The following is a 25,670-nucleotide window of genomic DNA, read 5'->3' on the forward strand; positions in this document are numbered from 1 at the left end:
TTCTGAAAGGTTATAGACATGGTAACATATATGAAGCCAGACTTTCAACAAGTTCTCATGATTCTGCAATCTGTCTGTTAAGCAGAACATCAATTGAAGAAAGTTGGAATTGGCACATGAGACTCTCTCATTTAAATTTCAACAACATAAATGAGCTAGTAAAGAAAGATCTTGTGAGAGGACTGCCAAAATCAGTATTTGCTCTTGATGGCCTTTGTGATTCATGTCAAAAGGAAAAACAAAGAAAATCTTCATTCAAGAGCAAAACTGAATCCTCAATTCTTGAGCCTTATCACTTACTGCATGTTGATCTATTTGGTCCAGTCAATGTCATGTCCATTGTAAAGAAGAAATATGTTATGGTTATAGTGGATTAGTTCACAAGATACACTTGGGTGTATTTCTTGCACAAGAAGAATGAAACTGCATCAACTCTAACTGATCATGTCAGACAGCTAAATAAGTTGGTTAAAGATTCTGTTAAAATCATAAGAAGTGATAATGGCACTGAGTTCAAGAATTTAATCATTGAAGAGTTCTACAAAGAGCATGGAATAAAACAAGAATTTTCTGCACCTGGAACTCCACAGCAGAATGGAGTTGTAGAAAGAAAGAACATGACTCTCATTGAAGCTGCACGAACTATGCTTGATGAAGGAAAGCTACCAACCTACTTTTGGGCTGAAGCTGTGCATACTGCTTGTTTTACACAGAATGCTACACTCATTAACAAACATGGAAAAACACCATATGAGATGGTGAAGAAAAAGAAGTCAAATCTAAATTACTTTCATGTATTTGGATGCAAGTGTTTTGTTCTTAAGACTCATCCTGAACAACTGTCAAAATTTGATCTAAAAGCTGATGAAGGAATTTTTGTTGGATATCCACTTTCCACAAAAGCCTTCAGAGTCTACAATTTAAGAACAAGGGTTGTCATGGAATCTATCAATGTATCTTTTGATGATAAAACGATTACTGGACTTGATGATTTCAATGATCATGATCAGCTGAGATTTGAAAATTTAAATTCTGATTCTGTAAATTCTGATAGCCTAAATCCTGATCCTGTAAGTTCTGACGGGTTAAACTCTGATGTCATTGAAACTGTGGTAATTACTCCAAGGGAAAATGCCTGTCCAGGGGGAGAAAGCTAATGAACATACCACATCTCAAGACTCTCAAGAAGCATCAGAACCTGTCATTGGCTCTTCAAGTTTTGATGAGCCAAATTCTGATAATTCTGGAAACTCTGATTCTTCAATTCCTGAAGGATCCAACTCAAATTCTAAAATTTCAGAGAGCATAACTTCAAGGGGAGCATCAGAAAATGCTGATGGAGACATCATGGATCATGAGGGAGGATCCAGTTCTAGAGATCAACTTCCATCTGCAAGGAAGTGGGCCAAATCACACACACCTGACTTAATAATTGGAGATCCTGAAGTAGGTGTCAGAACTAGAACATCAACAACAAATGAATGTCTCTATCATTCCTTTCTATCTCAGACTGAACCAAAGAAAGTGGATGAAGCTCTTCAAGATGCTGATTGGGTGCAAGCAATGCAGGAAGATTTAAATGAATTTGAAAGAAATAAAGTCTGGACCCTAGTGCCAAGACCAAAGAACAGATCAATTGTTGGCACAAAATGGGTGTTCAAAAATAAAACTAACAGTGATGGCATAATTACAAGGAACAAAGCAAGGCTGGTTGCTAAAGGTTACTCTTAACAGGAGGGTATTGATTATGATGAAACATTTGCTCCAGTTGCTAGATTGGAAGCCATAAGAATCTTTTTGGCTTATACTGCTCACAAGAAGTTTAAAGTCTTTCAAATGGATGTGAAAAGTGCTTTTCTCAATGGAGAATTAGAAGAAGAGATATATTTTGAACAACCTCCAGGCTTTGTAGATTATTCTTAGTAACTGGAGCATGTCTTGAGATGTCATGTTAGATATATTTGAGATGTCATGTCTAATCTGTTGTGTTTAGTTTCAGAACTTAATATCAGGACTTACTTGAAATAGGAACTTATTGAAGACAAATCTTATATCAGAACTTAAGGCCGTCAGGATTTATATCAGGACTTAAGTGCGGATACTTCAGATAAGGAAAATAGCTGATTTATAGGAAATGATCGTGACTAAAACAATAGAAGATATGCATGAAGAGTTAGAAGACTAGAAGACTTGTAGAAGATAATATATGATTGATATATTTTAGGAGACAGAATTATATTCCATATCAATTAGAAGATATCTTGTAACTGTGTACTATATAAACACAGCTTAGGGTTTACACTATATGTGTTATCATTCACGAGAAAGATTATACATTGTAACCTAGCAGCTCTTAGTGATATTGTTCATCACTGAGAGAGAACAACTGTTCTATTGTAACATAGTTTATTGAATATACTTTATTATTGTTACATACTTGTGTTCGAAATCGATTTGATTATATAAACACTATATTCAACCCCCTTCTATAATGTTGTGTGACCTAACATCCTCTTTTATTAAAAATGTCTTTTTATTTATATATATAGGCTTTTGGACGACCTAGGCTTTCAAACGCTCAAAATTCAAGAAGAAACAAGATTCTGGCTCAGTACTCAGGCGCGACCGCCCCAACCCTGCGCAGACGTGCGCGCTTCCTGACTTCTGGCGCGGCCACCCCGCCTTCCGCGCGGGCGCGCCGGCATTCTGTACTTAGACTTTATTTTCTTGTTTCTTCTGTATCTTGAGCTCCGTTTGTCAGAAATTGGCGATCCAATAGTCCACGCGAATCTCTTGAGATGCTCATCAACATGAGAACGGTCTTGACTTCAGAATCTGACCTCTTTTCAGCATATTTCCTTCAAAAGCACATTTATTGGTCCAACTAATGCCTGTAATGCAAAAACATAAAAAAACATAAAAAATACTAATAAATTGAGTTCAAAACATCAACTTAATCTTGTAATGAAGCGTTTCAAGTAGATATAAAATCCACTTATCACACCCCCAAACTTGAATCGATGTTTGACCTCAAGCATAAACAGACTAAAAAACTTACAAAACAACCTAATGTATGAATGGAACTACGTGAATGCAACTAAATGATAATGCAATCGATCCCCTCAGAATAACCATAACCAACCAACAAGCGAATGCCTCTAAGAATGCAATGACTCTAAATAGAGTTTGAATAAATCCCACAAACCAATTCACAAACCAGAAACATGCGTGTGTGAATGCTTAACAGATATACTCTCGATAATAGATCAATAACCATACTTATCTATCATCAAAACAATCACAAGCTTATAAATAGAATAGACGTTAAACGCATAATGACTCACAACACCTCCTTCCTACTAGAGTTATACAAGGATTTATGCTTTTATTGAACACATAACAAAAATGATTATTTGACCGTGCAATGAATGAGGTCCCAAAAGACTTATGCAATAATACCCATGTAGCGAGCGTTAGGTTAACGGATCCCAGACTATAAAAGCCTTAGGTCACTAGGCACAAAGTCCCCTAGAACTTAATAACTCGAGTATTAAAGAGCTCACTCGTGGTCAATTCTACATAACACATATTTTTTCCTTTTTCTTTTCTTTTCACTTTTTTTTCTTTTCTTTCTTTTTTTTAAAAATTTCTGAATGAGTGTGTTTCGCTCCATCTCATTCAACCCTAGACTACTCATAAATTATGAGCTGGCTACTAGCCATTTGACGCCTAGCCTTATTCACAACTAGCAATGAAATCCAAGTTTTTCTCTAATTTAAAAATTCAGTGTTCTTTTGCCATTAAGAGAATACCACAAATTCTAAATATAACCAAGTGATTCAATCTCAACAAATAAACAAGTATGATCATGATCTCGATAAAAAGCAATCCTATAAGACTTGTGATTTTTTTTTCTGGCATGCAAATCAATTCATTAGACTTAAACAACCCTCTATTCGTTATCACCACACTCAAATTAACATCAACTTATCAATCATAAATAGCTCAACCTAAGGGATCATGTTATATGCATGCACATGCAACTAAATGAACTCACATAAAAAACACAAACAAATATGTCCTAAATGAACAATCATGTAAAAATATGAATGAAATACAACTAAACATGCAACATGAATCTACATGAATCCATATGAATCTATATGGACACACACAAACTAATCCTTACATTATCACCCCCAAACTTAAAATTTTCAATGTCCTCATTGAAGGTAATAATAAGGATTTCAGGCATACCTAATCGTCAGACAAATCACCCTCCTCGGGTGGAGTATCAGGTGGCGGATACACAGAATCGGCACCAAACACCGGCTAATCAACCTCAACACCAGTGGCTCAAAAAATAGTGCCCAAAGCCCGTGTCAAGTCAGCGTAAAACGACTGTGCACATCATGCATATCATCCATGCATCTGGCCAATCTTCTAAACTGCGCATCGCCAAGCCCATAACCATCTCCTTCCTGCCGCTGGACACGTGAAGAACTAGCCTCTCCTCAAGCGGCTCTCCAAGCTACACGCCAGACCGAAGAAGATCCACCAGCATAAGTCTGATCAGCTGGCTGGCCACTGGGCAAATGATCATAAGTGTAACCCATACCCTTCTCTTCAGCTTTTCCATCATAATATTCTTGCATCGTCGCGATCGTGGAGCTATCAATAGGAGCGCTCGGCATCTGCAACCGCTCAAACTCGGGCCAACGAACACCCACCGAAACACAAAGCTTTGTCAAAATCGAGGCATGAGAAATCGCACCTGATGTCCTATTCCTCAGAAACCACAACATATTCTGATGTATCAAATGGCCGAGATCCACATACTCCTCATTCAAGATCCCCCAAACTAAAATAGCATGATCAACAGTAACATCATGCTGATGTGAAGAAGGCATAATGTTTGCACACACAAAAGCATTCCATGCTCGAGCATACCTGTTTATGCATGCAGCCGGAAAAGTGAACGGCTCATTTGTGTCCCTCTTGCACTTCCACTGTGTTCCCGTAATATACAACTTAGCCACAATATGATCAAGATCAAAATCTTCCCTTGTCTTGTTCACCCATTCCTCTTGCGTCGGCTTTCTCGCGGGTTGATTGATAACCCTACGAATAGCCGTCGGTGTGTAATCCACTGTCAAACCACACATCATAGAAAACCCATTCTTATCAGCCCTAGCATTCGCATAAAGCTCCCGAACAATACTCATCAGGATAACAGCAGGGACCTCGTGAAAAGTTTGCCAACCCATCTCAGTATTAATCTCCAAGAGTTTTCCATCTCTCGCAGTGGGTAATAAACCCCTCACATTCGTGATTGATTTAGACATCAATCGATTAAACTCAGCTTGTGCATCCGGAAAAGAAAATCTAGCCACCACTCCCCCAGCACTCTAATTCGACAAGTGACTAGAGATGCTACTCAACACGACTCTCGATCTTTTGGGTGCCATGAGAATAATAAAGAATTTGTGTGTATGAAGTGTATAGGAAAAATGGGTTTGGAGAGAATAAGAAGATGTATGTATAAAAGAGATGTGTATATAGATATATAGGATATGTGAGGTAATGGGTAGGGTTAGGATTGTGTAGAAATATGAATTAGGTTGGGATTAGGGTAAAAAAAGAATGAAATTTGGGCTGGGAGTGGTTTTAGTTCAAATTTTCTGCTTTTCTGATTTTTTTTCTTTTCTCCAGAACTTCTGCGCGGTCGCCCCGCATACCCGCGCGGGCGCGCCAGCTTTCTGTCAACGCGCACAGCTGCCCCACCTCTTCTGACCTTTTCGCGCGGCCGGCCCGCTTCTGGCTCGGGCGCGCCGGGCTCCTAGAAAACTGAATTTTTGTTTTTGCTTTTTTTTTTCTTTGTCGATGCTAATATACAACAAACATGGATTGCCTCCCATGAAGCGCTTGGTTTATGTCTCTAGCTTGACGTGAAACCTCGGATTCAAGTTGTTGAAAGAATGGCGCTCACCATCTCGCGGTTCACCGTATCTCCATAGTAATGCTTCAATCTCTGCCCATTCACCTTAAACCTTTAATCCATATGCGTATCAAAAATCTCTACCGCTCCATGTGGAAACACAGTTTTGACCATGAATAGCCCTGACCATCTCGACTTGAGTTTTCCCGGAAAAAGACGGAGATGAGATTTATACAATAGAACTTTCTGACCGGGCACAAAAGACTTGCGCGCTAATCTCCTATCATTCCATCTCTAGACTTTTTTCTTGTACACTTTGTTATTCTCATAAGCCTGTAGTCGAAACTCCTCGAGCTCATTTAGTTGAAGCATTCTTTTCTCTCCAGCAGCTTCTAAGTCAAGATTTAACTTCTTCAAAGCCCAATATGCCTTATGCTCTAACTCCGCAGGAAAATGACACGCATTCCCATACACCAACTAGAAATGAGACATACCAAGAGGAGTCTTGAATGTTGTTTTATATGCCCAAACAGCTTCATCAAGCTTTAAAGGCCAATCTTTTCTTGATGGACTCACCATCTTCTCCAAGATACGTTTAATCTCCTGATTAGACACTTCAGCTTGCCCATTAGTTAGAGAATGGTAAACTGTGGAAATACTATGATTCATATGATACTTCCCCATCAATGCAGTGAACTTGCGAACAGAAATGCGATTCCTCGTCACTGATTATGACTATCGGAGTACCGAAATGCATGAATATCTGCTTCTGAAGGAAGTTAATCACCACCTTAGCATCATTGGTCGGTAACGCTTTTACCTCGACCCATTTGGACACATACTCAACCACCAACAGAATATACTGATTGTTGTAGGACAAGACAAATGGCCCCATGAAGTCGATTCCCCAAACATCAAAAATCTAAACTTTGAGCATCACATTAAGATGTATATCATCTCTCTTGGATATATTACCAACTCGTTGGCAGCGATCGCATCTCAAAATGAACTGATGAACATCCTTAAACAAAGTAGGCCAGAAGAATCCTGCTTAAAGGATACGAGCTGCTGTCTTCTCTCCACTATAATGTCAACCATACACAGTAGAATGACAGTCTCGCAAGATTCCTTCCGTCTCACTATACGAAATGCATCGTCTGATAATCTGGTCAGCTCCATGTCTAAACAAGAAAGGTTCATCCCATCGATACCACTTCACCTCGTGTAGAAACTTCTTCCTTTGAGCATATGAGAGTTCTAAGTGGATGACATTACTCACAAGATAGTTTACAAAATCTGCAAACCATGGCTTTTCTTCTTGTACCCCAAAAAGTTGCTCATCGGGAAAAGACTCATTTATCAATGTCTTGTCCAACGAATTTTTACCTTGATCTTCCAAGCACGATATTTGATCTGCTACTTGATTCTTTGTACCTTTCTGATCATTGATTTCTAGCTCGAATTCCTGAAGTAAGAGAATCCATCGAATCAAATAAGGTTTTGAATCTTTCTTCGATACCAGATATTGAATAGCAGCATGATCAGTGTAAACTGTCACCTTTGTCCCAAGCAAATAAGATCGAAACTTCTCAAAATCATAGACAATTGCCAGCAACTCCTTCCCTGTGGTAGTGTAATTCATTTGAGCACCATTAAGGGTCTTACTAGCATAGTAAACCACATGGAAAATGTTCTGCCTCCTCTGGCCAAGAACTACTCCAACTGCATAGTCACTAGCATCACAAATCATCTCGAAGGACTCATTCCAATCAAGTGCAGTAATCACAGGTGCTGTAGTCAAACTCTTTTTTAAGCTTTAAAAAGCAGCTAGACAATCTTCGTCGAATTTGAAGGGAACATCCTTTTCTAGAAAATTGCACAAAGGCTTAGAGATTTTGGAGAAATCTTTGATGAAACGCAGATAAAAACCCGCATGACCAAGAAAACTACGGACTCCTTAAACTGAGATTAGTGGGAGAATATTTTCAATGACCCCCACGTTGGCCTGATCCACCTCAAGACCCTTGCTAGATACTTTGTGCCCAAGAATGATACCCTGTTGTACCATGAAGTGACATTTTTACCAATTGAGCACCAGATTGGTCTCAACACATCTTTTCAGCACCAACCCAAGATTGTGCAAACATTCGTAATAAGAAGTACCGAACACGGAAAAGTCATCCATGAACACCTCCACATCAGTGCCAATCATGTCTGAGAAAATGGCCATCATGCATCTCTGAAAAGTAGCAGGCGTATCACAAAGTCCGAAAGAGACTCGATGAAAAGCAAAAGTGCCAAATGGACAAGTAAATGTGGTCTTCTCTTAATCTTCTGGAGCAATACAAATCTGATTACATCCCGAATAACCATCCAGAAGACAATAGTACTCGTGTCCAGCCAACCTGTCAAGCATCTGATCAATGTCTGGAAGCGGGAAGTGATCTTTCTTTGTGGCTTAATTCAGCTTTCGATAATCCATGCAAACTCTCCATCCTGTGGCTGTTCGAGTAGGGATGAGCTCATTATTCTCATTAACCACAACGGTCATGCCTCCTTTTTTAGGCACACATTACACCGGGCTCACTCACGAACTGTCAGATATAGGATAAATGATTCCTACATCTAGCCATTTAAGAATTTCTTTCTTCACAACCTCCTTTATGATAGGATTTAGCCTTCTTTGTTGCTCAATAGTTGGCTTGCTTCATTCCTCAAGCAGAATTTTATGCATGCAATAAGAATGGCTGATTCCCTTGATATCCGCTATAGTCCATCCAATTGCTGACTTAAGCTCTCTCAAAATTCTCAAGAGCTTATCTTCATCACTTCCTGAAAGGTCATATATAATAATAACAGGCAAAGTAGATGCATCACCTAAAAATACATACCTCAAGTGATAAGGCAGTGGTTTGAGCTCAAGTGTAGGAGCTTCTTCAATAGATGGTTTGAGACGCTCCGGAGAAATTTTCAGCTCTTTCAAACCAAGAGACTCGATTGGCATACCCAACTTCCTCTTCCATGGAAATGCATTCAAATACTGCATCTGTTCTTCCTCTTCTTCATCTTCACTATCAACATCCCCCGTTAAGACTTTTTCTAAGGCGTTAGTCCTTAGCAATTGATTAAGCTCCGCAATCATTACGGAATCGACCAACTCCACTTTAAATCACTCCTCTTCATCCGTAGGGAATTTTATTGCATTGAAGACATTGAACGTGACATCCTGAACTTGAACTCTCATGGTTAGCTCACCCTTTTACACATTGATAAGAGTTCGGCCCATAGTTAAAAATGGTCTTCCCAAGATAATGAGAATCTTCTTATCTTCCTCAAAATCTAGAATGACGAAATCAGCAGGGAAGATGAGTTTATCCATCTTAACCAATAAATCCTCCACTACTCCTCACGGATATGATGGAAAGATCAACCAACTGTAAAGACATGTTCTCATGTTTTGGATTAGGTAGACCAAGTTTCTTGAAAATAGGCAAAGGCATCAGATTGATGCTAGCTCCCAAGTCACACAAACACTTGTCAAATGACAGATTTATAATGGTGCAGGGTATCGTGAAGCTTCCTGGATCTTTAAGCTTAGGAGGTAGTTTCTGTTGCAGCATAACACTGCACTCTTCCGTTACAGTATTGGTTTCCAACTCCTCAAGTTTTAACTTCCGAGATAGAATACCCTTTATGAACTTAGCATAGCTCGACATCTGTTCTAGAGCTTCAACAAAAGGTATGTTAATATGCAACTTCTTGAAGACCTCTATAAACCTGGAAAATTGCTTATCGAACTTCTACTTTTGAAGCCTTTTAGGATATGGTGGAGGTGGGTAGACCTGTTTATCCTCTGTATTACCCTCTGGAGGATTGCTTTCAATAGCTTTCTTCTTTGGTTCCACCTTGGCATCCTTCTGCACTACTTTTTCAGATATCATCTCCTTTTCTGGAATTGGCAAAGGTGCAGATGCACCTTCATTCTGAACAGAATTTTCAGAATCTTCATCTTGCTGAATTTGGGGGCTCGTGACCTTTCCAGATCACAATGTGATTGCCTTCAACTGCTCCTTGACTTCCCTCGTTCCCGGATTAGCTTCGGTATCACTAGGAAGAGTTCATGGTTGACGGTTTAACAAATCATTATCAATTTTCCCTATTTGATTCTCCAGAGTCTTGATAGAAACTGCTTGGCTTTTGCACATAAGCCTTAACTCCTCCAATTCATATTTTTCATTAAAAGATTGACCATCATTTCCATGCGGTTATTGTTGAAGTTGGAGTTGTTGTCTTTGCGCATACTGTTGTTGAAAACCAGGGGGATTGAATTGCTTTGCTCCAAACTGCTGATAAGGCTGTTGCTCTGCATTCTAATTGTTGCTCCATCTGAAGTTAGGATGATTACGGTTGTTAGGATGATAAGTGGCAGGAACTGGTTGCTGTGACCTCTGAAAGTTGCTCACAAACTGAGCTGATTCACTAGATATAGCACACTGCTTCATTTCGTGCGTACCTGCACAAAGCTCACAAACACTAGTAATCTGATTAACTCCATAATTAGCCAAAGAATCCACTTTCATCGTTAACGCCTTTAATTGAGCAACTATAGTAGTAGCTGTATCCACCTTCAGAATTCCTGCTATCTTGATTTGAGGTAGTCTCTGAGTTGGGTTTTGATATTCATTAGCAGCCATCAATTCAATTAGCTCATAAGCTTCATCGTAGCTCTTAACCCATAAGGCTCCACCTGATGCTGCATCGAGCATGGGTCTTGATTGTGCTCCAAACCATTATAATAGCAATTGATGATCATCCAATCAGGTATTCCATGATGAGGACACTTCCTAAGCATCTCCTTGTAGCGCTCCCAAGCCTCACACGAAGATTCTCCCGATTGATGCGCAAATTGAGTGAGAGTGTTTCTGACTGCAGCTGTCTTCGCCATAGGGAAGAATTTAGTTAGAAACTTCTGAGCAAGATCCTCCCAAGTGGTGATAGAACCTACTGGCAGAGAATGTAATCAGCTTTTAGCTTTATCCCTCAGAGAGAATGGGAAAACATCAGCTTTATAGCATCTTCAGAAATATTGTTGAACTTGAAAGTGTCGCAGATCTCGATAAAATCTATAATATGCATGTTAGGATCTTCCATTGCAGAACCCACAAACTGGACTGAATTTTGCACCATATGAATTGTGCTAGACTTGATTTCAAAGGTATTAGCCGCAATGGCTGGTCTGATAATGCTAGACTGAATGTCATTGATCTTCGGTTGAGACTAATCCATCAAAACCTTAGGATTCTCTGCTTGATCTCCCATTGTAATGATTGCTTCTTCTTCAACTTTCTCAACTTCTTCAAAAACTTCTTCAACTACTTCAACTTCTTTTAGTGCTTCCTTACGAGATTGAGAATGTGTTCGCATACACGCCCTCTATATTACCTGAAACACCAACAAAGTAAACAAGTAATATATCTGAGTCAATGAACTTTAACGACCACTGATGTCAAGCACATAAACTAAATTTAACACCGATTTCCCCGGCAGCAGCGCCAAAAACTTGTTCGCTATAATTCTAATGCGAAAATACACGCAAGCGTACGCGATCAAAAGTAGTGTAAGATTCAATTCAAGTTCGTTCCCACAGAGAATTCGTTAAGTTAAGTTCAGATTATGCACTCATGCAACAATGTATAGTTATTGCTCAATGCTAAGACAAGTAACAATTTGAGTTTTGATTTAACTAAGAGATTATTCTAAACAACATTAGCTAAGAGAATAAGATTGAATTACTTAAACATAGGATTCTAACTTCATTCAAAGTCTATGTTTTTAACCCTAACATGTGATGGTGATGACAACTAATCAGATAACACGAAATTAGTATACACCAACTTTCGTTGTACGTATACCAAACTTCAAACATCCACAATTAAGATAGAAGTTGAATAGACACCAATTATGCTTAGTCCCTATATGTCTATGAGAATTGAAAACATAATGGTTTAAGAGCAAGTTAACTATCGTGATTACATAGGGTGAATAAGATGGTTAAAATTACCCACGAATTATGCAAATCGATTCATACATAAACCTATGCTAGCATGGCAAGTTCTAAACCTCTATATTTACTGTCGTTTCAATAGAGATTAACAAACAATCTTAGATGTTAGCTACGCATTAAAGACGAATAAGAACAACCAAACTAGGAAATCATAAATCACCACACACAAAGGATTATAAAATAATTAACTATTGAAATCCATAGATAAATCCCTTAGAACCCCATGACAATGATTAGTTCATAATCGAACTCATCGTCACCATTGGTTTCCAATGAAAACATGATATAAAATAATATAAGAGTACTAGGGTTCAAAGACAAATCGAAAACAAGCATCTGAAGTAGAACTATAATGAAGAATACAAAAGTCTTCTTCTCCGTAGCTGTCTTGTGCTCTTCTAGGTCTTCGTATTGCTCTCCCTGGTCTCCTCTTTTATTAAAAACGTCTTTATATATATATAGGCTTCTGGATGACCTGGGCTTTCAAACACTCAAAATTTAAGTAGAAACAGGATTCTGGCTCAGCACTCGGGCGCGGCCGCCCCAACACCGCGCGGGCGCGCGTGCTTCCTGACATCTGGCGCGGCCGCCCCGCCTTCCGTGCCTGGGCGCCGGCCTCCTGTACTTGGACTTTATTTTCTTGTTTCTTTTGTATCTTGAGCTCCGTTTGTCAGAAATTGGCGATCCAATAGTCTACACGAAGCTCTTGAGATGCTCTTCAACATGAGAACGGTCTTGACTTCAGAATCTGACCTCCTTTCAGCATCTTTCATTGAAAAACGCATTTATTCATCCAACTAATGCCTGTAATGTAAAAACACAAAAACACATCAAAAATACCAATAACTTGAGTTCAAAACATCAACTTAAGCTTGTAATGAAGTGTTCCAATTAGATATAAAATCCACTTATCATTGACAATCAAAGTAGATAAATTATGAAACACATACAAATAAAACATCATGGTCTTGTCAGAATTCTTATCTATTAATACAGACTGTAAACTCAAAAACTGAGGCTGTAAAAACCTAAGAAGCAAGATGACACAGACAATCTCAAAGCAACACAACACTACTTAACCAGGTAAGCAAACCCCTTCTTTCATTTTATTCACTATATAGATTCTTAGGTTTAAGGTTTTAATTTGTTAGTTTCTAAAGATTCCAAATTTAAGCATCAGAGCTCATTATTAACCACCAAAATGGCAAGTAAGGAGTGGCGTCAACTAGTATATACACCAAAAACATATTAATTAATGCACATTTATCTTTTTGATACAGCAGATCTAAGCCTTCAAGTCAAAATGGTTAAACAAGAACACGAGTATATGAATAATGTAATATCTCTGACATGGTTTGAAATTTCTTAACTTTATATTTTTAATTTTTTAATATCTCTGATATGGTTTGATGGTAAAACAATCTCAGAAGCTGGAATACTTCATTTGATGTAATTTTAATACTTGATAAAGTAAAAAACTGAGAATGATTTATAAAAAAAAACTGAGAATGAACATGATAATTAAACAATATGATCCAAATTTGATAGACACAGGTAAAGTTCTGCTTTATTAGAATATATCAAGTTAATCAATAATCAAGATATTAGGCACTTGAAACTTATTAGAATGCAGTAAATTTCCAAAATATTAGACAACCTTTTGACTTATATTAACAGGATAGCCTTTCCTAATCTCGATAAGGCGAAAGCCTTTGTGTAGCTTGTTGTCAAAATACAAGTATCGAATACCAAAACATTTGTTAACTATCAAAAGATCTATCATAAATTATAAGCAAATAATGTCACTTTCCATTGTTACAAAATGTGTCCACTAAAATTGATAATCCTGGGTTTGTTTGTAAGGGGATTGTATTCCATCTTTATTCTCCCGTCAAACCAAAAACCATCTTTACTAAAAATAAGAATATAATTATTTAACTCCATATCTTGAGGAAGAGATTTAATTATGAAATACTAGGTTATAACAACGGACACCAGCCAATCACTTAATCATTTTAAAGCTTAATGTTATTATAAAGTACACCGCTGGTACATAAATCTGCTAGATAATCTTAGCCCATCAAGCTACTAGCGGAAATTTAACTAAGGTGAAAAGACATATTCCTCATGTATTTCTATAGGTCCACTAACTCTGGCAAGGCCTTAAAAACCTTGCTCAATCGTGCTCTTACTGTGATAACATTACAAGTATACATACTTTGATTTTTCAAAAAATTCCAATCACTCTATTATGGTTTTTAATTTCTTACATACCCGAGGAAAAATCACTAGGGTGTGTTTAAACAAGAGTGATGAATTGGGTACATAAACTAATATAGGACATCTAAATGAAGCTGAGAAACTCCAAAATCAAACACAAACTTTGCTCGAGGGGACTGTTGAATTTTCAATGCTAACCAAAAACTTGGTCCTAATAGGGAATAATACAATAAACACAGATACAAGCATGAAAACTTATAAGTATCTCAAATCTTTTAGTCATCGTTGAACATATTGAACTTTATTTTTCATAATTCATATGCCCGTGTTGTAGAAGACCGACAAAACAAGCACAATACATAAGCAATTGCTAGCAAGATAAAGCACAATACATAACTAGTTAAAATAAAAACAACACAGATACAAAAGATACACACATACAAAAAAAAAGCAATACTAGTATAATTAATTAACCATTAACTTTATAGGAGGAGGAGAATCATACCTGATAAAAGTAGAAGATATGAAAAGAAGAGAGTAGATAGCCGCTTATATAGATGAATACTAGAAGCGATAAGAACATGCGCCAAATAAACCCTAAAAATCCCGCGAAAATCATGTATGGGATAGTAGCAGTTACATGAATTGGAGAGATTTCTGGACGATTGAGAGAGAAATACAAAGATCTATCGTCCAACAGTTTTTTTTTATTTCGTCCAGAGTGAGTAATCCAAATAAAAAGTAGTCAAACAGTCCGGACGAGGCCCATTCTGGACGAGGCCCATAAAATTTCCCGTTTAGCTGTTATCAAATGAGGCCTTAGTCATCAAATCATTTGAATTACCAAACATATATTTTTTATATTAATTCTAATACAATGAAATGGAATGCTATGAATAATTTTTTGGGTCAAAAGTTATTAATTTTAATATTTTAAATAAATGAGTAATTGGCAGTTTGTAACCCACTTTTATTTTCATTTTTGTGATTTGGGTCTACATTATTTTCTCTGTCAACATGCACCCCATAAAAAATAATTTCTCTTCTATTTGCACCCCAATGAAGACTTTCCATCCAAGATAACCGTTAACTTTAACGGAAAAAGGGGCATTTCAGTAAATTACTAATTAAAACATATGAAAATAAGAGTAATTGGCACTTTGTACCCCATTTCTTTGGAAGTTTTTTCAATTCGGGTCTATATTATTTTTCCTTGCAAGTTGCACCTTTAACTTTGAATTTCACTTTGTTTTACGTCCCTGGACCGTTTTTAACTTTTATATTAGGGGTAAAATTGCAAATTTTTGGTCTACAAGAACAAATCGCCGGATCCTTCGATTTCCCAATCCAAACCTACAAATAAATACATGAATCCATTGCAAATAACAAGCAAAAGCTACATGTAATATCAAATTTTATGAAAATGCCCGGAAATCAAACCCCAATTCAAAACAAGAATCTTATTATCGAGTTTAATTTTTATTTTAGCGGATATGAATCGGCATATTAAAGATTGGATCCTGAATTCGATCCGATAAAAAAATCTAATTATAAATGGAGTGAATATTTAATAGGTCGGTCCATATTCGCTAAAATAAAAAATTAAACTCGATTCTAGGATTCTTATTTCGAATTGGGGGTTTGATTTTAAGTCATTTTTCATGAAATTTGATATTACAAATAGCATTTGCTTGTTATTTGCAAATGGGGCTGAGCATTCAGTCCGGTTCGGTCCAAAACCGGACCAAATCGAATAGACCGAAATAATTTTATTATGGACTGGAACGGACCGAACCGCACCCAAATAATTCGATTCGGTCCGGTTTTGGACAAAATGGACCGAATTTTTTAATTTTTTTTTTTTATTAAAAATTTCAAATCAAAAAATATATAATCTAAAATATAATTAAAGTAAGGTGATATGTAGAGTTCTAAGAGTGTACGAGTATAATTACAAATTTAAAATTATGATTATAATTTTTAGATATATGTAAATATATAATATAAAATTATAGTATTTATGATTTGGTCTATTCGGTCTATTTGGTCCAGACCGAAATAATTTTTAAAAGATCATACCAAACCGAATTTTATTTCTGTCTATTTGGTCCGGACTGAGTTGAACGAATTTCTGAAAAATCAGGACCAAGCTGAATTAGTACGATTTGGTTTTTCGGTTTCAGTTCGATTTGCTCAGCCCTATTTACAATCGATTCATGTATTGATTAGTTGGTTTGGACTGAGAAATCTAAGGATCCGGCGATTTATTCTTGGAAACTCGAAATTTTCGATTTTACCCCTGATATAAAAGTTAAAAACGGTCCAAGGAGTGCAAAACAAAGCGAAATTCAAAGTTAAAGATACAACTTGCAAGGAAACATAATATAGACCCGAATTGAAAAAACGCCCAAAGAAATAGGTTACAAAGTGCCAAATACTCTTATTTTCTTCTGGTTTAATTTGTAATTTACTGAAATGCCCCCGATTCCGTTAAAGTTAACGGTCAACTTGGATGGAAAGTCATCAATGGGCTGCAAATAGAAGCGAAATTAATTTTATGGGGTGTAAATTGACAGAGAAAATAATGTGGACCCAAATCGCAAAAATAAAAATAAAAGTGAGTTACAAACTGCCGATTACTCTAAATAAATATAGTGAAATTTATAAAATTTTATCAATTAATTATTTTTATTTAAGTAAAAAAAATAATTACAAAATTTAAAATAAATGGTGAATTAATTTTTGAAAATCTCACTATATTATCTTCAATATTAGAATTCATAATTTTTCTAATTGAAAATTAGAAAATTTATTTTTTTACCAAAAAATATGTAAGATGCTCCCAAAATTTGGTCAATACAATTCTTTTAAGTCCAGAAACACTTGAAAATAAACAAAATAAATAAATAAATCATATACTTTTATTTCATAATAAGCTGCATTGTCATAAGTTACCAAACAAATTTTAATCTCCGTAACGTTATAAACATTTTCATTGTACGGAAAAAATGATAAAATAACAAGTAATTTAAGATCTGAATCATTAAGGAAATTGAATTGATCAAATAACAAATAGTTTTCTCTTACTTATATTAGTTTTTTTTTCCATAACTTATATTAGTTTTATTGGATGCTTTATAATTCTCTTTAAGTTATATGTTAGGTTTTCTTAAGTATTTTTCTTTTAGTCAGGAGATTCTCTCAAATATTTTACTTGTTAAAATAAACAAAGATACATAATTTATAAAAAAACTTTTCTAAAATGAAGAATAATGTTTTGTAAGATAGGTTCTCATTTAAGTTATTGCATATGTTGCATATGTGTGTGCATATATACATACTAGCCTAAAATCCGTGTGATACACGGATTATTTTTAATATTATATAATTTTTGAATTTAATTTGAAGTGAAAATTTGAAGTTCTGAAATTTATTTATTATAAATTTTTGATAATACGATTTGATAATTATTTAAATATGCCTATGTATAATTTCGTGAAATTATAGTTTTTTAAAAATATCACTGATTGAAAGATTTAATTTTGTTAAAATTCATAGATGTTTACAAAAGATAATTATGTTTTAATTAAAGGATAAATTTTAGCTCACATTAATAGTAAACGAATTATCTTTACTTCGGTATACAGAACAAATCTAATTAATTATATTCAAATTTATTTTGGTTTAATTTGTTTAAACCCGGATCAATGATAAAAAGTTTATGTATCAATAATAAAAAAATTATGTTAACTCGAATAAAAGTACATATTATTTTATTTTAACCGGTATAGTTTGTTAGGTCCGTAATCAACTATAGAGGGGGGTGAATACAGTTTATGCAAACAATACGATAAAACTTTAACAAAATCAACAATTTTTATATTAATTTGATAAAAACTGTTATAAATGAACAATTATTCCTGAGAGCTGCTAGGTTATCTGAAAGATATTAAAATTCGTTAACGCAATTCCTATAGAGTAACCCTAATATGTGCTTATATAGTGCACAGTTACACAATTAATAAGGAATCCTATTGTATTACAATAAGGAAACATAATACATATCCATGTATGATTGCTTCTGATATAAAGTCCTTCACTGCCTTAAATTCTGCAATCATTTCCCTTCTCGAATATATACTGAAGTGACTAAGTCCTGATGACATCAACTGCTGATCATCAAGTACTGATAGACAAGTACTGCTGACATCACCTTCAGTAAATACTGATATTGAGTCCTGATAGTTTTTATCCTGACATCATCAATTATATCTAACAATCTCCCCCAACTTGTGTATCATGTAATTATGTACAAGTTCTAATTGATGATGTCAAAACTATCTAAATGCAAAAATCAAATAAACATATACAATCTTATAGACAGTGATTATCAGACTTTATTCTTCATTCTGAACTCTAACATAGTATGGAGCTTCTTCAAGAAACTTCCTCAGCAGATTTTCTTCCATTATATCCAAGTACCATTGCATCATCTGTTTGTGGTCTTTTAGCTCATCTCTTGATTCATCATTCTAATAGATGGCTGCCCTGATATTATGTTGCTTTGAATTTCCAAGCGATAGATCATCCAGTTCCATAAATCAAATCTTCTTTCCATCAGGATTAAAAGTTATGACTTCCCTTCCTAGACTCATTTATATCTTAACTCCTCCAACAGGCATATCAACGACATATTCAGTTTGATCAATATACTTTGAAATGTAGTTAGATTTATAAGGTATTCCTCTTTGCTTCAACTGTATCAGGTTTTTTTATAAATGCAGACCATCTGGCTGTTACAAAATTGGTTACCTTGAGAATTGTAGCAACAAGCTCTGATTCCTGCCATGATTTGTCTCTTAACTATTTTTGAGTCAACCTTAATCTTTTCCCAGACTCCATAAAATAAATCATTTTCTCTCCAACAAGAGAAATAACAATCTTTACTGATATGATCTTCTGTAAGTCTTCAAGCATAACATTGTCTCCAATTTCTGTCAGATTTGCATATTTCCTTAGAATCAAAGCATCACCTACAGATTGATCAGTATTTAACCTTTCCAAATCACTTATGATTCCACGTTTTCTAGCATGAGAACTTCCATTGTAAATCTTATTTAATATTTCAGAAGAATCTCTTCTAGGTGCAGATTTCTTGCTTCCCCATAGTAACTTCCTCTTTTCTTCAAAAGTAAGTTTTGGCTTATCAGAGTTTATGTTTTCAGAATCATGATTTGATAACTCAGCTTGAATTGGGTTTGAAGAGTCAACAACATGAGTAGTATCAGAGGTTATGATTGGTTGAACAACAGCATTTGTTTATCATTAACTTGAGCAATGTCAGAGGTTAACTTTAATTTTGCAGCCCAGTCAGCTCCATGAATCTTCCTTCTTTGATGAGCTTGACTGACTTCTTCTTTTTTAACTTTTTCTTCAGTATCAAAAGCTTGAGCTACTTTATGGACCGGATTTATCAGTATTTGTGATTTAGGTGCCTTAGATACTGATTTCCTCTTATCAACAGCTTTTGCTTTAGAATTTGGTAGTTTGGACTTCTCTCATATCTTCTCCTTCCCCTTATGACTCCTGTAAGTATTTAAGATCTTGAGACATTAGAGATTTTTCAGCATTTGCTTAACTTGCCTCCCTTATGACTACCCCTTTGGTTGGTCTGTTAGAAGGATCATCTTCATAAGGATTTTGAGAGATAATAGCAGCATCAACATTTGCTGTCTTCATAGAATTCTTGAATTCTTCCTTAATCTACCTTAGCTATTTTAACCCATAATCCAGTAACTGATTCTTCATCCATAGAATTTGAGCACAACAACTTCCTGCAGTAATATATTCAGCATCTGCATATGATGTGGAAATCAACTTTTGTTTCTTGCTAAACCAAGAAACCAATCTGCCACCAAGAAATTGGAAGCTTCCAGAAGTGCTTTTCCTGTCTATTTTACATCCTGCAAAATTAGCATCTGAATATCCAATTAGCTTAAAGTCTGAATCTCTAGGATACCATAATCCAAGATTCATGGTGCCTTTGAGATATTTAAAAATTCTTTTCACAGCTAATAGATGTGGTTCCCTTGGATAGGCATGAAACCTTTCACATAGACAGGTAGCATACATGATATCAGGTCTACTAGCAGTAAAATATAGGAGTGAGCCAATCATACCTCTGTAGTTAGTTATATCTACTGATGAACCAATATTTAAATCTAACTTGATTGCAGTGGCCATGGGAGTTATTGCAGTTGAACTGTCTTACATTCCAAATCTTTTGAGCAAATTTCTGGTGTGTTTGGATTGATTTATAAAGATCCCTTCACCAGTCTGTTTTACTTGTAAGCCCGAAAAATAACTCAATTCTTCCATGATACTTATTTGATATCTAGGCTGCCTTAGCTTTGCAAATCTCTCACAAAATTTATCATTAGTACAACCAAAATTGATATCATCAACTTATATCTGTACTAATAACAAGTCCTTACCATAGTATTTATAAAGGGAGTTTTGTCAATTGTACCTCTTGTGAAACCACTTTCTAATAGAAATAGAGAAAGTGTTTCATACCAGGCCCTTGAAGTTTGTTTTAGTCCATAGAGTGCTTTATCCAGTTTATAGACATGATCAGGATATTTTGGATCAATGAACCCTGGAGGTTGTTCAACATAAACTTCCTCTTCAAGCTCACCATTCAGGACGACACTCTTTACATCCATTTGGAACACTTTAAACTTCTTGTGAGCAGTATAGCCTAGAAAAATTTTGATTGCCTCAAGCCTTGCAATTAGAGCAAAAGTGCTTAACACAAAGCTGGCTGATACTCAACAAATTGTGCTTGAGTCCATCCACTAAGGCAACCTCTTCAATGATGACATCATCCTTTGAAATCAAGCCATATCCCACGGTATAACCCTTGCTGTAACGCCCCCAAATCCGGGGTCAAGGGATTTGGTCGTCACTATGAAACCTCAATCCAAATTAACCTATTTAATCAATAAACAAATGCCAGCGGAAGATATTTAGCATAAATGACCCCAAACTAATCCAAGATCTTTTAAGGTTACAGTTCTAGAAACAAGAAATCCAAATTCCATCAATAATTTTTTCGCTTTCTTTTAAAACTCTTTTCAATAAATTCCAACTCAAAACTAAACCCACTAGTATAACATTGAAATGAAGTATACTAGGACTAAATAAAATACACAACTATAATTTAATATAATATTAACTTACTTTACACAAAAGATCTTACACTAATTCGCAAACCCTGGACCAACCACCTTCCAAGAGCTTCTTCTTTGCTTCCTCGAATTTCGCAGCTAAGCAGCGCAAGCTAATCCTCACTGGAGGTTAAATTTAAAAACAGGAAAGCATGAGCGAAGGAAATGCTCAGCAAGATCATTATTATATAATATATATATGGTTGTTTTGATATAAATCCGACATCTGCATTAGAGCAGAACATTTGAAATCATAATTACTGAATCATAAAACTCTTTTTGATATTTTCAAGCGAAAGGCTTCAACAATACTTTGAATATTGATAAGAATCAAACTCGTAAAACAATGTTTACGGAAATATCGTAAACCACCACAACAAAAAGAAGCAATGATTATGGATGAATCATAAACTTTACTCAAAACTCAACTCTTTATATTAATACTTATTTTGTTGTCATATCATATTAGATATCAATATGAACTTTGATGCTCACAACACCCATACTGAAGTCAACATCAGTCATCTATACTAATACCACCTTTGATATTTAACAACAAACTAAGTATTCTCAAAATCAGAAACTGAATCAAAGCCACAATTCACTTTTAATCCAAAACAGAATCAGTACTTTTAATCCAAAATAGAATCAGTTGATAAATCATTTATTCTATGATTCTCAAAACAATAAAGAAATTTAGATATCAATTTAGATTGGAACCAATAACATTTCATGCTATTTCCGATGATCAGTCGCGAAACAAAACCGGTATCCCGCAGCCATACCGTAAATATAGGTATTACCCGTATCCCGAAGACATACGGTACCTATAGGGCGCCAGAAAAGGCATAACAAGCCTTGAAAGATATTACAGCTGGACCGATATCTCGATCACCTACGCTGTAACCCATAACCAGTAACCATTCCAATCTTAAAAACCTTTTTATTGAGAAAGGAGCCGAATCCTTCGACATCCTAAATATTTTTTATTCCCCCAATCACTTGGGCAGGAATACTTGCAACAAAATCATCTTTCTCAAAATCCAAAACATTTATAAATCCGATAATTCGATAAGTAAAATCACTAACTATTCTGAATGTAGAATAGCAGATGAGTATTTGCATAAACAGAATTATTTATTTAATTCAGTGATATGTAAAACATTTATCTATCTCGAACTGAATAGGGAAAGCAATACTTGCATGATAAAATTTAAATTAAATATCACTTGAACAATAAGTGATGATAGGAATACTTGCATAAAATGATTCAAAATAAACATCACTTGAACGATAAGTGAAGTCAGGGGTACTTGCCTTTGGGTTTTTAGCAGTTAGCACACTCGCAATAGCACAAATATCTCATGATGCTTTCTCAAGACGTCACCATTTCTTATTCCTAATTCTTTGATATGCCGCTAATGCGGTTACTGCGGTCTGATACGAAATCTTATCCAACTTTAGTCTTGATCCCCAACGTCTGGTTTTGTTCGTCACGAACCATCTGTAACTACTGAACCACTATGCAACTCTCCCTTTATCTTTTCTTTTGCTTGGTCTCACACCCTTAATGCCCGATCACTAGCATAAGCAAAAAGATACTACTTTAGTATCCTTCTGAAATGATTATCTTATTTCTACCCTTTCGCGATATATATGTATATATATATACACATATGGCACATTATATAGCATATAACAAGTAGCACACATTATAGTTTAAAACTTACTACCAACTCAGAATATTATTTAACACGAGAACGCGTAATTTATGATAATATTTCTACGGAAAATTCGGCATGACCTATTCATAATATGGACAATACCCTAAATAACCACACCACAAATACAACCCACAAGTCATTTCAATGTTCTTACCCAGACATATCCTATACGTGTTACGACTAACAATCATAACATGCTTTCAAATCATTGAAATCAAATAAGTCAAATAGATTTAGATACAGGGGAATTTTAAAAAATTTTGGCATGAAGTATTCGTAATTAGGACTATCCACCTGTTTTTCAATTCCACAATTTAATCTTATAACCAAACAAAATAAAGTTGCCTCAACTTGCAGCAACATAAAAGTAAACAAGCAAGAAAAGTACCCGCCCAGACTTGCGGCACCTAAACAATTAAGAAAAATTACCCGCCCAGACTTGCGGCACCTAAACAATTAAGTATACTTAATAATTTATAATATTTGAACTTACAGTTATATAATTTAGCATTACCAATTCAACTTGAGTAACCACTTAAATAAATCACCTTGCACATATATCATATAGACTAGTAACTATACACATATTCAAATCACACTCTAATAATTAGCAACTAAACTCAATCTCAAATAGGCATATACTAACATGTATTTCTATAAAACACATCGCTATATATTCTCATTTAACATCAAGTTGTAAACAAAAGCTTTGTAAATAATTAAACATATAAAAACACATAACAAGTATCTTGGCTACTCGATTTCACAGAAACTAAGTTCGCCTATGGATTTTTAATAAATTCATAAATAGGTCTGTTGTAGTGAAATTTGGTGGAGACTTAACTGACTCACATATCTAACTACCATAAAAATTTCAGATGAAAGCAAGGTGTTTCGAGCCCCCGAACAGAGTCGTCAGTATGGCCAACAAACCCTGTCCAGAAATTCTGCGCACCTTGCACTAAATAGATTGTATCTCAATTTGTACAAGTCTGGTAGTAACCAAATTTTACAGACATATAATTAAATCATAAACCTACAATTCTTATGTTTTAACCATCAAGAAATTAGGTCTCAAAACATCTCAAAATAGTCATCCAAAACAGGACAGTTTCCTGGAAAATGCTGAATTTTCTGCACTTAAACTTCATTAACAACTTTAATCAATTCTTAACCATTAACTAAACCCATAATCTCTATTATGCAAATAATCAAACACTTAGCATGCAAACATTAATAGTTCATATTACAATTTCAATGATACATTAGACTCTCTTTTACACTTATAATTCTAGAGAAAATTTGCCATGACTCGTTCGTTAATACCTTAACCAATCATCTACAATAAATTACATATTAATTTCGGATTAAAACCTCAATCAACTAATCTATTTTCGAATGCTAACCAAAACCAACATATATATACATACACCATTAGTAATTTAGTATCACTAATTAACAACATCACAACCAGCCATTATCGAATTCTCAAAATTTATGCCCAACTACTATAACCAATTTTTTTTATACATAAACAACTAAAATTTCTAAGACTCGGAATAAAATCTAATAAATCGAGTTTATATAAATCTGAAATTTTATAACTTTAGCACGCAATTATTTTATTTACATCACGAAAATTAATCAGAAATTTTTCCCTACAGAAAATTAAAACCAATCATAACTCGCATCAATAACGGGAGTACGCGATCAGAAAGAAAAAAAACGGAACAATAACTGAACAGAAACCCCAGCATATATACACGCATATATGTATACATGTATAAACTGATCTTTGCAAAAAAGAAAGGCTTTATACCACTGATTATAACCGCAGGTGAGAGGGAAAAACTAATTCGCCGGGAAGAAGAAGAGCGGTGGGGACGTCGAGTTCGCCGGTGGAAAAGCAGTCCGGCGGCTGCGGCAGAGAAGCAAGAGGAAGAAAAGAAAATCAGAGAGAAAAGAAAGAAAGAAAAAGAATAGAGGAAGAAGAGAGGAGAAACAGAGATGGAGAGAATTCAGAAGAGATTGAGCGGTGGAGAGATGTCGTTGAGAGGTTTCAGGCGAGGGGGATGATGGACAGGGGAGTGTGTTCCCATTTTCTGATATGTTTTGTTATTATAAATCGTCAAATAATTTATTTTTATTTTTTTCTAACAAAACACAGCAATACACGCGTCCAGTATAAACATAACATTTTAACACGTATCAGACTAAATGACACGTACCCCTGCCAGCCTGGTCTGCTTCGCTTTTCGAATTTAACGGACCGTGCATATAAAACAATTTCAAAAATTACGAGAATAGCTTAAAATGTTAGAAATAACCCGAAGTAATTAAAAAATGTAATTTTCAAAATTTTAAAATAATTTCTAAAACACACTTTGTACCCGCTTTATCAATTAAACGAATCGACGCGCGGATGACATTAATCCCAAAAATTTCCAAAATAATTTTAAAATTCTCAGAATATTCCAAAAGTTAAATAAATACGA

The 25,670-nt window shown here is 35.2% G+C and overlaps 1 long non-coding RNA gene and 1 other non-coding gene across 2 annotated transcripts; one reads left to right on the plus strand and one right to left on the minus strand.

Moving 5' to 3' along the window:
• Positions 1 to 10,761: 10,761 nt before the first annotated feature.
• On the plus strand, positions 10,762 to 10,868 carry LOC141681102 (small nucleolar RNA R71). Its single transcript, XR_012558544.1, has one exon. It is a non-coding gene; the product is annotated as a small nucleolar RNA R71 (small nucleolar RNA).
• A 1,305-nt stretch (positions 10,869 to 12,173) lies between these two features.
• Positions 12,174 to 25,283, minus strand: LOC141677019 (uncharacterized). The gene is made up of 3 exons (XR_012557299.1): positions 24,995 to 25,283; positions 22,769 to 23,032; positions 12,174 to 12,806 (listed from the first exon to the last, which is right to left on the minus strand). It is a non-coding gene; the product is annotated as an uncharacterized LOC141677019 (long non-coding RNA).
• Between the last annotated feature and the right edge of the window lie 387 nt (positions 25,284 to 25,670).

The sequence above is a fragment of the Apium graveolens genome, chromosome 8 (genome assembly GCF_009905375.1).
Source record: "Apium graveolens cultivar Ventura chromosome 8, ASM990537v1, whole genome shotgun sequence".
Taxonomy (NCBI): domain Eukaryota; kingdom Viridiplantae; phylum Streptophyta; class Magnoliopsida; order Apiales; family Apiaceae; genus Apium; species Apium graveolens.